This window comes from Astatotilapia calliptera, chromosome 4, assembly GCF_964374335.1.
Source record: "Astatotilapia calliptera chromosome 4, fAstCal68.1, whole genome shotgun sequence".
In the NCBI taxonomy this organism is placed as follows: Eukaryota; Metazoa; Chordata; class Actinopteri; order Cichliformes; family Cichlidae; genus Astatotilapia; species Astatotilapia calliptera.
In genome coordinates, this window is record NC_137425.1 from 28,834,461 (window position 1) to 28,850,455 (window position 15,995).

Sequence of the window (15,995 nt, forward strand, 5' to 3'; positions counted from 1 at the left end):
GCTTCTAGACTTCTGATTAACCAACATTTCTACACTGTTTGTTACACTAGGATTTGGTTCTTGACAGCATTTGAGTTTACATGTGGACGGAGATATTTTTTCAAGACTGCAGCATGGATGGGATTTTTTTTATTTTTTTAACTAAAATGGGAAATCTCCATTTTCAAAAATATCTGTGTACGTGTGGACGGATTCTTGTTATGACTTGCGTGTGTGTCAGCCACCAGAATTAACATATCTCACAGTGGCAATCCCAGCTTGCTAAACTCTGACTGTTGCAGCAATTAGCCACTGTAGCAATGACTAGCAGTGTAACACAAACACTATTGTGCTCTCTCGGTGAGATTTCATGAGCTTGTTAAGCCACTAACAACCCAGTGTCCTCTGCCACATTCCAAATCCGACCGATAACAGCCACTTTCTCCCGACTATGTGCACTTTGTTAGACTATTTTTTAGCTATAGTCGTGTAGCTAATACCAACACTAGTGATGTGTCCTGTGTGTCGAAGCTTCGAATCGTGCGTCGGGTAATCGCGGGGGCGTTTTTCTGAAGCGCGTATCGAGGCTTGCTTTGATTACGTATGCAGTGATGTTCGAGGCCTCGCGGGCAGTCCGTACCACGTGACTGATTCAGGGACTGGTTCACCGGTTCGCGCCAGATTCGAAATAACATGGGCAGGAAAACAGCTGATTCCCCATCACACCGTGTTGTGGAATTGGATTACGTATGTGCTACATAGTTACTTGTGCATTTCTTCTTCGATGGAACCAGCAAGGAAGAGATGTTTTTTTTTTTTTTTTAATTTTGTCTCTCCTAATAAAGTATGCACACAGTAATAAATATCACAAATGATAAACACCAAAATATAAATAAACAACACTACACATCCTATAATCTGATTTCTGTCTTTTAGTTTATTAAAAAGTGAAGCACCAAACACTAGTTTGTGTCATTATCCAGATGTACATAAGGTTTACATATCATTATAATCAAAGAGCCCGCTTCACTTGAATTGTCCACTTGATGGCGCAGTAGAGCAAATGAATCATCACAATGCTTCGAACCATGAGTCGACCAATTGGATGGAAAGCTTCAGTTCATCATGAGGCTTCATCTCACCATCACTAACCAACACTAGCTAGCAGTGTAAAAAGAAAAGGAAAAAGTGCATTTTGGTGCATGCTGTACGAAAAGCATTACAGATAACTTTTTTCCCAGCACGCAACAAAATAATTCTGTGAAAACATCCCCAAGGAAAACAAATGTATTTAATTTACTTACCTTCTCACTATGCCCACTAACGCAGTGCCAAAGGTTGCATGTGGCTTAACAGTCTTCCAGAAACTGGCGGTCAATTGCGCTCTCCTTGAATAATGTTGTTGTATAAAGGCCGCGCTTATGTGATTGTCCAATCATATTTAGTTGCTGTCTTTGAATATATTACATCATTTCCGTTGGTGGTCAAACATGATTACAATGGTTTTAGTATACTAATTTAGTCATTTTATATCAATGCAAGAAAAATGAGTAGTTTCAGTATTGTTTATAATTACGTAAATGGTACTTTATTCAATAATGTAAATAAGAGAAACATGAAAGGCTTGTGTAGCATTAACTAAATTCATTTGTGCAAATCCAAAAGCCTGCCAATTACCATTTTTTCAGTGTAGTGTTGGTAGCATCTGACTATTAAATTCAATTTTATATGACTTTCATATGACTGTTTATATGACTTTTCTTCTAAATGTTAGTATTTTTAGTATTTATTTATTTATTGTCATTGTCAAGAACAATGAAATTGCGTTTGGGGCTTCCATACAACCCAAAAAAAAGAAGAAAATAATAAATACCCCTTAAAACCCAAGTGTACATATTTAACCCAGTGTGACTCCAATGCAATAAGACAATCCTTAGCAATAATGTTCGTAGAAATTCAGACAAAGACCTGAGAAACATGACAAAATACAACAATGCAACCCATTCAATATTATTGTACTGTGAGATATGATATCAGTCAACAGGATTCGCAGGGAAATTCCTCAATCCACTAGACAGACAGATCGCAATGTATTCACCACTCAGGTATGTTGCAGGTCTTTTGTGGTTCTATGTTTATGTGTTTCATTGTGTGTAAAAGGGCTATGAAAATAACAATTTATCTTATTTCTTAGGTGTTTTCAACCTCTGCTGCCACGCTGACGGCGTATGCGGCCAAACGGAAGAAGACAGTCTATATTCTTAGCAGCATGCACAGCGTGGTTCAGACTGATAACACCACCAAAAGGAAGCCAAACACTGTCACCCTTTACAACAAAACAAAGTGTGGCGTGGATGTGATGGACCAGATGGTTCGGGAGTACACTGTCCGCAAAGGAACACGGCGCTGGCCAGTCGCCGTGTTTTATAACATGATTGACATGGCAGCACTGAATGCACATGTGCTGTATCAAGCATGCACCGGGACGAAGGAAAGACGGGTGGACTTCCTGGTGGCCTCGGGGGCTTGGGTCCTGGTTGGTGTGTTGCCGGGGTTGTGGGCGGGTGGGTGCATGGGGGCCCAGCCCTGGAGCAGGGTGCCGCCGGTGCATCGAGCCCCCCAGGTGGCTCGATGCACCGTAGGGGTATGTCACCAGGGTGCAGAGGAGGCCACCCCCCCCCCCGTCCCCTTCTGGCTGCCTCTGCCTCAATTTTATCCCACAACTTAGACATTCACATTACTCACACTCTCATTACACATACATATAGGATCTTGGGGGTGGGCACGATACACGGAATCCAAAGTACCATCAGGGTGTACACCCCACCCTGGGCGTCGTTGCCCACCTCTCAATGTTAAATACACGTAGACATTGAGGGCCAGCAGGAGGGACCATGCGCTTACCTGCTGCTCTCTGGCAGGTAGCTCCATGCCCTCCTGGGTTTTAAATGCACCTTAGAACACACATGCATCAACACTACAACGAGCGGGTGGAGGGAGGTTTGGAGTCTTCTCTCACCCCCATTCTCTGCGACCTGCTGGAGCGGGGGGGCTAGGAGGAGGAGTTGGCCGTCCGACTGCGGTCTGGAGTGTGGGGCCTCCCTGCTGCTGCGGAGTCGGGGCGGTCTGCCTCCCCCCACCGCAGGGAAAAGGGTAACACCACCTGGGTCTGGGTGCAGTTCCCCCCCTCCAGGGGCAAGGGTACCTAGGCTTAGAGTACGCTTGGGGAGTGTGATCGTGTGTACAGCGTCTCTTTATGTCTGTCTCCACGTCGGTTGAGTGTGGAGTAAGTGTATATGAGAGCATGAGGGTGGGAATGGATGTTTGTATATGTGTGTGCCTGTATTTCTGTGTCTATATGTCAGGTTGGGTGTCAGGCGCCACCTCTCTGGGGAGGCCTATCTCCCCCTACCACCACTTCCCCTGCCAGTGGCGGACCCCCTCAGACATCGGTGCGTTGGTGGTTCTTTGTGTCCGGGGATGGGCGTCCAGGTACACACCGGCTCACTCCTTGGCGGCCGCTTATCCGGGCCTGGAGCCTGGGGCTTGCTCGGGCCACTTCGGAAGTGGGGTGCCCCCGGCCTCTCGGCCTGGGGCTCGGTCACTCAGGCACGGCTGGCTGCCAGCGGAGCTCACGGGCCCGTCACTGCAACTCCCCCTCTCTTCTGCTCCGCGGCTGCTGAGTGAGCCCTCATCTGGGACTCTCCTCAGCTCTTTCTGGGACAGTGGCGTGGCTGCCCCTCTGTTGGTCTTCCTTGGTCTCTTGTGTTCTGGGGGCCTCTGGATGTCTGGAGTTTTGATCTCCTCCATACCTGCTTCATGCCCTGGAGGACGGGGCTGTGGCCCCCCCACACCCTCTAGCAGATCATTACATGAAGGAACCTTTTAAAAAACAAAAAACAAGCGCGTCCATGCTCACAGGTGTACACACGGGTGATCACACCCACAAACTACACCCTTTTTGGCTCCTACCTCAAAGCACACTGTGTTCGGTTGATCTTATGTGCTGCACAATAATGTTTAATATTTAGTATTTACTGTCATATTCCCATATATCATTGTGATGTTGTTTATTCTATTACTCTTGTTCTCTTCTGCTTGTTTTCTTTTTTCTTTCTCAGCAGGTGACCCAGGTGATTGATATGCATTTTTTTTCTTTTTTTCTTCTTTTTTTTCTTTTTTCTGCTCATTCTGTTGGTTTTTGCCCTTCTCCCCCGTCCCTCTTCTCAGCTGTTTCTCTTTCCCTCTTTCTTTCTCCCCTTCTTTCCACCAGTCAAGTCTGTCCCATATTCAGTAAGTGAAAATAAAATAAACAATAAAAGGTGAATCAAATGGACCATTACGGCAAGGCTGGGATGGTCAATTTGGTAAAGTAAATCCGTTGGGCATCTTTCTTTGCCTTTAGACAACAATTCTGATGGCAAAAGAGCCAAACGGGACAGGCAAGAAAAAAAAAAAAAAAAAGACAAAGCAATAAGGTGATATATACCAGTTTTTAAATTGTGTCGATAGGCCACGTAAAACCAGAGTCATGATAAACAATATACATGGCGTTTTTTCTTCAATAGTTTCGACATGTTTAACGTCTAAGTACAGCCCATATGGAAAAGATATATATAAATCTTATAAAGTTTGTATCTGTCTTGTGTGAAACTTGTATGAAAAGCATATAAGAGTGAAAACAGATATAAGATCCCTTGAAAAAATTATATAATGAAACTTGTATGTTTTGGATACTTACTAAAACAATGTATGAAAGTAATGAGAAAGTGGCCACTTTCATGAGTAATCACATATAAGTTTTTACTATTTCTTTTCCATATGGGAGAGCTAGCAAGCACTCTCTGCTTATGACAACAACAAAAAAAACCCCAAATCAAACCTGCCCTTTGGTCTTGGTGGAAAAATGCACCATGTCAACCAATCAAAAACGATATGGCAACATGACATTTGGTTGTTTAGGAAGAGGGGGGAAGTTTTAGGAGTGACAGCGAGAGAGAGAGAGAGAGAGAGAGAGAGAGAGAGAGCAGAAAAAGAGAGAGAGGGCGTTTTGAGATGTGAGAGATTTGTGACGTTTAGCGTGTTTGGAGTGTGTAGTTAATGTGTTGTCTTTTGTAGTTAGTGTGTAGTGTTGTGGATAGTGTTGTGTTGTGTGTCAGAACAATGAGGCGACTGCTTTCTCCAGGTAGAGAACAGGAGTGATACACCTGCTGCTGTCAGACCTGCAGGTATCAGGCTGTGATGTTCTCCTTTATAGTGGACAGAAATATTTGGAGTGGCACAAATAATTTGTGTGGCATCTTATTTAATGCAGAACAGCTGATTGTTCTGTAAATAGTTTGAAATGGTGATTTAAAAAAGGGGTAAAAGGTAAATGGCTGCAAATAGCTTTGTTGTTTCCAAAACTTGTGCATATGATTTTAAAATTGACAATTTATATTTGCATTTAAAGTTGTGAAATATGATTCATTAAACAAGTTTGTGGTTGTTACAGTAAAAAAATATAACTTTTTCTACTTGGATTTTATGGTTTTTTGTCTGATTTTAGATCAATTGTGTTAACATAGTATGTCAAAATGAAATCATAACTGTAAATTCAGACACTTGAGGTTGTGCTGAAAAGAATGATAACAAACAAGGCAAAGTAAATAGTTTTTAAAGGTGAAATGTACAGGGAAAATCAAAAGTAGTTAAAAATGGGCAATTATACCCTGGACCCCAGAAGCTTTTTTTTTGTTTTTTTGGGGGTGGCTGTAGCTCAGGTGGCAGAGCAGGTCAGCCACTAATCAGAAGGTCGGTGGTTCGATCCCAGGCTGCATCCTGGCTGCATGCCAAATATCCTTGGGCAAGATGCTAACCCCGTGCTTGCCTACTGGTGGTGGTCAGAGGGCCCGGTGGCGCCTGTGTCCAGCAGCCTCGCCTCTGTCAGTGCGCCCCAGGGCAGCTGTGGCTACAATGTAGCTTGCTATCGCCAGTGTGTGAATGTGTGTGTGAATGGGTGGATGACTGAATGTAGTGTAAAGCGCTTTGGGGTCCTATGGACTAGAAAAGCGCTATACAAATGCAGGCCATTTACAAATGCAGGCCATTTAAAAGTAACGCAATAATTACTTTTCAAGTAATTAATTACTTTTAGAATATTGTAACTCAGTTACTAATTCAGTAAATTAGTAACTGAGTTATCCCTTTGGTAAATTTCACAACAAGCTACCCTATATTGCAACCGCAAGCCAAGATGGCAGCAGCATGTCTCCTTGTTGAATGTCTGCTTTGAATTTTTGGGGTATTTTTTTGTTTTTTACTATCTTAAATGGATTTTAGTTTTTTCTAACAAGCTTTTTAAGAGTATTTTAAACTATTCTGTAAATTCTTGGAAAGTGGTCTTTTTTGGGGGGGACCTCTGCTACTACCAGAGGTTGTCTGCACTACACCAGGGCCTGTGCTGCTAGCATAAACCAACTGAGCCTCAACCAGGGCCTGTGCTGTTTTCTGAGGCCATCTCACTGCACCGGGGCCTGTGCTGCCAGCTAGATCCATCGGCACCATCCCAGGACCTGTGCTGCTGGCTGAGGCCATCTGCACCGCACCAGGGCCTAGCTGGACCCATAGGCACCACACCAGGGCCTGTTCTGCTAGCATAAACCAACTGAGCCTCACCAGGGCCTGCACTGCCGGCTGGACCCATAGGCACCACACCAGGGCCTGTGCTGCTAAACCAACTGAGCCTCACCAGGGCTTGTGCTGCCAGCTGGACCCATAGGCACCACATCAGGGCCTGTGCTGCTAGCATAAACCAACTGAGCCTCACCAGGGCCTGTACTGCCGGCTGGACCCATAGGCACCACCCCAGGGCCTGTGCTGCTGGCTGGGGCCTAGTGATGGTGAGATGAAGCCTCATGATGAACTGAAGCTTTCCATCCAATTGGTCGACTCATGGTTCGAAGCATTGTGATGATTCATTTGCTCTACTGCGCCATCAAGTGGACAATTCAAGTGAAGCGGGCTCTTTGATTATAATGATGTGTAAACCTTATGTACATCTGGATAATGACACAAACTAGTGTTTGGTGCTTCACTTTTTAATAAACTAAAAGACAGAAATCAGATTATAGGATGTGTAGTGTTGTTTATTTATATTTTGGTGTTTATCATTTGTGATATTTATTACTGTGTGCATACTTTATTAGGAGAGACAAAATTTAAAAAAAAAAAACATCTCTTCCTTGCTGGTTCCATCGAAGAAGAAATGCACAAGTAACTATGTAGCACGTACGTAATCCAATTCCACAACACGGTGTGATGGGGAATCAGCTGTTTTCCTGCCCATGTTATTTCGAATCTGGCGCGAACCGGTGAACCAGTCCCTGAATCAGTCATGTGGTACGGACTGCCCGCGAGGCCTCGAACGTCAATGCATACGTAATCAAAGCAAGCCTCGATACGCGCTTCAAAAAAAGGCCCACGCGATTACCCGACGCACGATTCGAAGCTTCGACACACAGGACACATCACTACTGGGGCCGTCTGCAGCACACCAGGGCCTTTGCTGCCGGCTGAACAAACTGCATCTGTGTTGCTAGTGGAAGACATCAGCACCACACCAAGGCCTGTGCTGCTCGAAAAGCTTATCTGCAATACATCGGGCGCTGTGCTGTTGATTGAAGCCTTCTACACCACATTGGTGAATGTGCTAGCAGAAGCCCTCTGCTAGCAAGCCACCAGGACCCGAACTTTTGGCTGGAGCCTTACTTGCCATCCTAGGTTTGTGCAGCCTATTTAATTCAGCATCAACAATCATTGTGTTTTGGATAATGGCTTTTTTAATAACTTTACTTTGCTTATTGGCCGTGGGGGACTTTTGGACACTCAATTTTTCTAAAATGAGAACATTTAACAGTGACCCCATTCTGCGAGACATGGTTCCCAGATCTACATGTGTCACTGCTGCTATACATCCTGTACAATTTCCAATGTATTTGGAACAGGACATTAATCATTTTGAACTACAGAAAGATTTACCTCATCTTCAAAACCTTCTTGCTTTGTACAATTACAAAATTAGTTACGAAAAATCCTGCTTTGTGTCAACATTTCACACGTCAAAATCAATAAGTACAAAGCAGAGACTTCTGATCATCTTACTACTGCTCTTATCTGGTAATGTGCAACCTAACCCAGGCCCTGAGCTGCAATGTAGCCAGACACCATCTGAATTTAAATCCTCACCTGGGCTGAAGATAGTTCATCTTAATGTGCGCAGTTTGTTACCCAAGATGGATATGATCAAGATCTGGGTTCAATCAACAGATGCAGATATTGTCCTCATTTCTGAAACTTGGTTGTCTAAATATATATCTGATTAACATGTTAGCATGGCTGGCTACAATATCTATCGCACCGATAGACTTAAGAAAGGTGGTGGTGTTGCTGCTTATGTTAAGTCAAAATTTGATGCTACAATAGTTCTATCAGGATCAATTTGCAAACAATTGGAATTTTTGGCTCTGAATGTGAATGTTGCAAAGGGTCTTTGCATAACAGTTGCTTGTTGCTATCAACCCCCTTCTGCTTCCACAGAAGCTCTGCATTCTTTAAACCTTTTGCTGTCCAGACTAAATTATGGGGAGCTTTTTCTAGCTGGTGACTTTAACTGGGATTGGCTCAAAACTGTTTCAGATGATTTTAAATCTTTTTGTGATTTTATCAGTCTTACCCAGCTGGTCAATTTACCCACTCAGCCGAATCTCAAAAGCCCCGAAAAGTCTACCTTGATTGACTTGATTTTGACAAATGTTCCTCATAAATTTTCATCTTTGGGTGTCTTTTGTAACGACTTAAGTGACCACTGTGTTGTTGCTGCTATTAGAAATACTAAAGTGGCCAAGTCACAACATCGTATTATTTTTAAAAGAACTCTTAAACATTTTAATGAGCAAGCATTTTATCATGATTTGTCAAATTATGACTGGAAGAAAATAGGATTGATCCCTGATGTAGAATTAGCGTGGGCATTCTTTAAGGATGGGTTTATGCAAATTGTGAATAAACATGCTCCATTAAGAAGATATAGGATAAAAGGTCGTGAAAACCCCTGGTTCTCCCAAGAGCTGGCAGATATCATTCATGAGCGTAACCTGGCTTGGGCCAAAGTGAGGAAAACAGGCTACCCCAGTGATTGGCTTCTTTTCAGACAACTAAGAAACAGATGTACTTCCTCTATTAAGAAAGCTAAAACAGAATATTATCTGTTTGTCACCACTGAGAACCTAAATAATCCACAGAAGTTCTGGAAAATCATTAAGTCTCTTTCAGTGAGTAAAAGCTCCCACGCTCTACCCACCTATGTTTTTAAGGATTCTGTTCCTGTTTATGATAGGAAGGAGATTATGAATTGTTTTAACAAGCACTTTATATCTTCTGGCTCTTTGACTCTCTGAACCCAGTCTCTGTAAAATCTGGCACAAACCTTCTGGTGTACACTGGTCAGCCATTTAACTTTGTTCCTTTCTCTGTGCATGAGGTCTGTAAAGCTTTTAAACTGTTAGATCCTAGAAAATCTCCAGGGCCAGACTTACTAGATCCTTACTTCTTGAAACTGGCAGCTGATTTTGTAGCAGAGCCTCTCACAACACTTTTCAACCTCACACTGGATACGAATAAAATACCCTCAGTATGGAAATCAGCTTTTGTTGTTCCTCTATTAAAAGGGGGCGACCCAGCAGTGTTAACTAATTACAGACCAATATCTAATCTATCTGTGCTGGCCAAAGTTCTTGAAGCTCTTGTGTGTGAGCAGTTAAAGGAGTTTTTGCACACAATGCCATTTTATCTGAATATCAATCAGGCTTTAGGAAGAATCACAGTTACTATCACAGCTGCAATTAGAGTGGTAAATGATATTACTATTGCACTTGATAAAAAACAACACTGTGCATCCCTTTTTATTGATTTGTCAAAAGCATTTGACACTGTTGATCATTGTATTTTAAAACTTAGACTCTTCCAGTCAGGACTCTCTGAGAGAGCAGTGGCATGGTTCTCAAACTACCTCAGTAACAGGACTCGGTGCAATAAATCTGACGGTCTATGTTCTGACTCATTTACGTAAACAATCTTAGTCTACATGTGCCAGATGCAAACTTGCACTTCTATGCTGATGATACAGTTATTTACAGCTGTGGTTCAACTCTTGTCCAAGCCATCGACTCCTTGCTGAAAGCCTTTTCTGCTGTCCAGCACTCATTACATCAGCTTAAACTTGTTCTCAACGCAGACAAAACAAAGCTCATGTTGTTTTCTAAATCAAGGAGACGAGCCCAAACAATCCCATCAGTAACCACTCTTGAAGGTAATAAAATAGAGTTGGTTCACACCTATAAATATCTGGGAATCTTAATTGATGACTCGCTTACCTTCAAACCACATGTAGAGAATCTTGTGAAAAACCTGAAGTTAAAACTGAGATTTTATTTTCAAAATAAGTTGTGTTTCTCTTAGAGATGGCACGATACCACTTTTTTATGTCCGATACCGATATCATAAATTTGGATATCTGCCGATACCGATATGAATCCAATATAGTGTTTTTTAATCAACAAAACTGTTTTTTAAATATCTTGCTGCATTTTGTATAAGTTCATACTCAAGTTTAAAACAACAACTACACTAAAGCTATTCTGTTATACCTGTATGCAAAAAAAAATATTTCATAGTTCAGCAATACTGATCAATCTAATAAACTTAAACCTACACCATCCTCCCTATTCTGGTATTTTAAAGAGTACTTAGCGTAAATATTAAGCAACCTAACTAATAGGGTTCCAACTCCCAGCAACAACAAAAATAAATAAATAAAAAATAGGGAACCACCCCTCACGCTCCACCTCATGATGCTTAATCAACGTAATCAACCTTAATTTGATGCAGTGTGAAAAAAAATGCACAGAAATCAATTATTTTTCAAGAAATATTAAATAGATTCAACATCTTTCTTCAACAAAATTGCAGACTGCACAGATGGTACCTTCCCAAAGGAAAAAGTACTATAGCTTACTAGGGTATATATATTAGACTTAATAGTTACTATATACAGTAATTGACTTCTATTCATTTTACATCAAATTGAAACTTTGGGTGTCAGATAATTATTTATTAAAAGCTAGACATTTTAAATGAGAATAAGAAAGAAAAGTATGTCTTTGTGCCCCCTTTTCCCTGTTAATGCCCTATCGGCCCCCCTGGCTAAACTTTGCTAGATCCGCCCCTGCACAGTTACCAGCGTCAGCTACGTAAAAAAAGATCCTGGTGTAGAAAGTAATATTAAATACATTCTAACAACAGCTGATCAAGCTTAAACGTGCTGCTGTTGTTCAGCCCCTGGTTTCCTCTTTCTGGTGCAAAGTGGGCCAAAAGCAAACAAGAGACACGGACTCCGACAGAAAAGCCGATCAGCTGATCGTTAAGCAGTTTCATGATTGAAGTAGCAGCAGGAGAGGCAGTCGCTTGTTAAGCTTAACGCAGGAATGCTTTACAAACATTCAGAGATGGACTTACACACTTGCTGTACTTCTCTCGGGATAACTTTGTCGGAGATGAAATGCCGGGTTGCTAGCGAAGCTCCAAATGCTATCCAGACCACCGACAGGTCCCGCATGCCACAGCCGCTCTATCACGTGATGCATACTGCTCCGACGTTCTGAGGTGAGTTACGGCGTGTTGCAAGTTTTGTGAGGTGCTTTCGTGATATTTAATGGATCAGATTACATTTTTTATTTTTCTCCGATATCCGATCCAGTAATTTAGGTCAGTATCGGACCAATACCAATACGTAATATCGGATCGGTCCATCTCTAGTTTCTCTTTTAATACAAAGAAGCGGCTTGTTGCTGCAACATTCTTGCCTGTTCTGGATTATGGTGATATTCTATATATGAATGCTTCTGCTCAATGTTTAGATTAGATTAGATTAGATAGAACTTTATTAATCCCTCGGGTGGGTTCCTCTGGGAAATTCGATTTCCAAAAAAAGCACAGCACCGACAGAAGTTACAGAGTTACAGAATATTATATATATATATATATATATATATATATATATATATATATATATATATATATATATATATATATATATATATATATATATATATACACACACACACACACACACACACACACATATATATAAATACAGAGACAATATAAATAAAATATACAAAGGGGATAAATAGAATAAATAGGAATAAAAAATAAAAATACAAGTGAATTGCACATTTCAAGTATTGAGTCTATTGCACCGTTGACTATTTACAAAAGTATTGCACAAAAGGTATTGCACAGTGAGGTGAAGAGGCACTACAGCTTAGTTGTTCCCCCCTCCTTTGTCCTCCTGTTTCCCCTCCCTCTCCCCTCCAGGGAGGAGTTAAACAGTCTGATGGCGTGTGGGACAAAGGAGTTTTTAAGTCTGTTAGTTCTTGTCTTTGGGAGAAGCAACCTGTCACTGAACAGACTCTTCTGGTTGTTAATGGCCGTGTGCAGAGGATGTCTGGCATTGTCCATAATGTCCATCAGTTTCTTTAATGTCCTTTTCTCTGCCACTGTCACCAGAGTGTCCAGCTTCATGCCGACCACAGAGCTAGCCCTCCTGATCAGTTTCTCCAGCCTGGATGAGTCCTTCTTTGCTGTGCTGCTCCCCCAGCACACCACAGCATAGAAAAGTACTCCAGCTTACCTGCTGCTCTCTGGCAGGTAGCTCCAAGCCCTCCTGGGTTTTAAATGCACCTTAGAACACACATACATCAACATTACAATGAGCGGGTGGAGGGAGGTTCGGAGTCTTCTCTCACCCCCGTTCTCTGCGACCTGCTGGAGCAGGGGGGCTAGGACTAGGAGGAGGAGTTGGCCGTCCGACTGCGGTCTGGAGTGTGGAGCCTTCCTGCTGCTGCGGAGTCGGGGCGGTCTGCCTACCCCCACCGCAGGGAAAAGGGAAACACCACCTGGGTCTGGGTGCAGTTCCCCCCTCCAGGGGCGGGGGCACCTAGACCCGGTTTGTAGAGTACGCTTGGGGAGTGTGATCGTGTGTACAACGTCTCTTTATGTCTGTCTCCACGTTGGTTGAGTGTGGAGTAAGTGCATATGAGAGCATGAGGGTGGGAATGGATGTTTGTATCTGTGTGTGCCTGTATGTCTGTGTCTATATGTCAGGTTGGGTATCAGACGCCACCTCTCTGGGGACATCTCAGGCCCTCCAAGGTTTGGAGGCCTATCTCCCCCTACCACCACTTCCCCTGCCAGTGGCGGACCCCCTCAGACATCGGTGCGTTGGTGGTTCTTTGTGTCCGGGGATGGGCGTCCAGGTACACACCGGCTCACTCCTTGGCGGCCGCTTATCGGGGCCTGGAGCCTGGGGCTTGCTCGGGCCACTTCGGAGGTGGGGTGCCCCCGGCCTCTCGGCCTGGGGCTCGGTCACTCAGGCGCAGCTGGCTGCCGGCGGAGCTCACGGGCGCGTCACTGCAACTCCCCCTGGCTTCTGCTCTGCGGCTGCTGAGTGAGCCCTCATCTGGGACTCTCCTCAGCTCTTTCCGGGACAGTGGCGCAGCTGCCCCTCTGTTGGTCTTCCTTGGTCTCTTGTGTTCTGGGGGCCTCTGGATGTCTGGAGTTTTGATCTCCTCCACACCTGCTTCACGCCCTGGAGGACGGGGCTGTGGCCCCCCCACACCCTCTAGCAGATTATTACATGAAGGAACCTTTTAAAAAAACAAAAAACAAGCGCGTCCATGCTCACAGGTGTACACACGGGTGATCACACCCACAAACTACACCCTTTTTGGCTCCTACCTCAAAGCACACTGTGTTCTGTTGATCTTATGTGCTGCACAATAATGTTTAACATTTAGTATTTACTGTCATATTCCCATATATCATTGTGATGTTGTTTATTCTATTACTCTTGTTCTCTTCTGCTTGCTTTCTTTTTTCTTTCTCAGCAGGTGATCCAGGTGATTGATATATGCATTTTTTTTTCTCTGCCCGTTCTGTTGGTTTTTGTCTTTTGCCCTTCTCCCCCGTCCCTCTTCTCAGCTGTTTCTCTTTCCCTCTTTCTTTCTCCCCTTCTTTCCCCCAGTCAAGTCTGTCCCGTATTCAGTAAGTGAAAATAAAATAAACAATAAAAGGTGAATCAAATGGACCATTACGGCAAGGCTGGGATGGTCAGTTTGGTAAAGTAAATCCGTTGGGCATCTTTCTTTGCCTTTAGACAACAATTCTGATGGCAAAAGAGCCAAACGGGACAGGCCAAAAAAAAAAAAAGAAAAAAAAAAAGAAAAAAAGAAAAGTACTCCAGCAACCACCGACTGGTAAAACATCCTCAGGAGCTTCCTGCAGATGTTAAAAGACCTCAGCCTCCTGAGGAAGTACAGTCGGCTTTGGGCTTTTTTATACAGGTGCTCTGTGTTGCATGACCAGTCCAGTTTATTGTCCACCCACAGCCCGAGGTACTTTTACTTGTTGACCACCTCCACCTCCTCCCCCTCTATCTGAACCGGCAGTGGACCTGCTCTAGACCTCCCGAAGTCCACAACCAGTTCCTTAGTCTTTGAGGTGTTGAGTTGCAGGTGGTTTGTGTGACTCCATGCGACAAAGTTCCTCACCAGACTTCTGTACTCCTCTTCCTGATCATCCCAGATACACCCCATGATGGCTGTGTCGTCTGCAAACTTCTGAATGTGGCATAATTCAGAGTTGTAGCAGAAGTCAGAGGTGTACAGGGTGAAGAGAAGAGGGGACAGCACAGTTCCCTGTGGTGCTCCTGTGCTGCTGACCACTGTGTCAGACGTGATGTCCTTCAGCCTGACGTACTGTGGTCTGTCGGTGAGGTAGTCAGAGATCCAAGCCACCAGGCAGGGGTCCACCTCCATCCTGTTCAGTTTTTCTTGAAGCATACAGGGCCGGATGGTATTAAAGGCACTGGAAAAGTCAAGAAACAGGATCCTGACCGTGCCTTTTCCCCCATCCAGGTGTGAGTGGGCTCTGTGTAGGAGGTACAGGATGGCATCCTCCACTCCGACACCCGCCTTGTATGCAAACTGTAGTGGGTCCTGGGCATGTTGTACCTGTGGTCGGAGGAGGTTGAGGAAGAGCCGCTCTAGAGTCTTCATAAGATGTGACGTCAGTGCCACCGGTCGGAAGTCATTCAGCTCATTGGGCCGGTTCTTTTTGGGGACCGGGAATGTCTTCGAATGGTTGATTCTGTGTATCATGCTTCTCTGAGGTTCATCACTAACCGTAAATTTCAGACTCACCACTGTGAGTTATACTCTCAGGTAGGATGGCCTGCTTTGGTAAGTCGGAGGAACTGTCATTTATACAGTTTTATATATAAGGCGATACTTGGGTTGCTGCCTTCTTATATATGTTCCCTGCTTGTAATGAAACATGCTGGTCGGTATTCTCTTCGTCCGCATGGTTACTTGTTGCTTTCTGTTCCATTTGCCCGAACTGAACTTGGTAAAAGAGCTTTTGTCCATTTAGCACCCTTGGCCTGGAACAAACTGCAGAAGGAATGGAAAATGACTGAATTCATTTCATTAAGTGATTTTAAATCTAAACTACGAATCCTTGAGGCCAAGTCCATAACATGCAACTGTTTCAATTAGATTGTCATTTTAACTGACTTTTTATTTTATTTGAATTTTATTTTTTATTTTATTTGTATTCTTTCACTTATTGTTGCATGTGTGTTGTTGCTGCCTGTGTTTGAGTAATTTCTGTAACTGTGAGACATCTGCTGCTGCCTATCTTGGCCAGGTCTCCCTTGAAAAAGAGATTTTTAATCTCAATGGGATCTTCCTGGTTAAATAAATAACTTTTTTGAAGTAGTAACTAGTACTGTAATTAATTACTTTTTCAAAGTAACCTGCCCAACACTGGGGATGAGACAATATTATTTACTTGCACTTAATAGTTTCAATACCTGGTTGTGCACTCAGTGCCGTTTATCTCTATAGCTGCACATTACT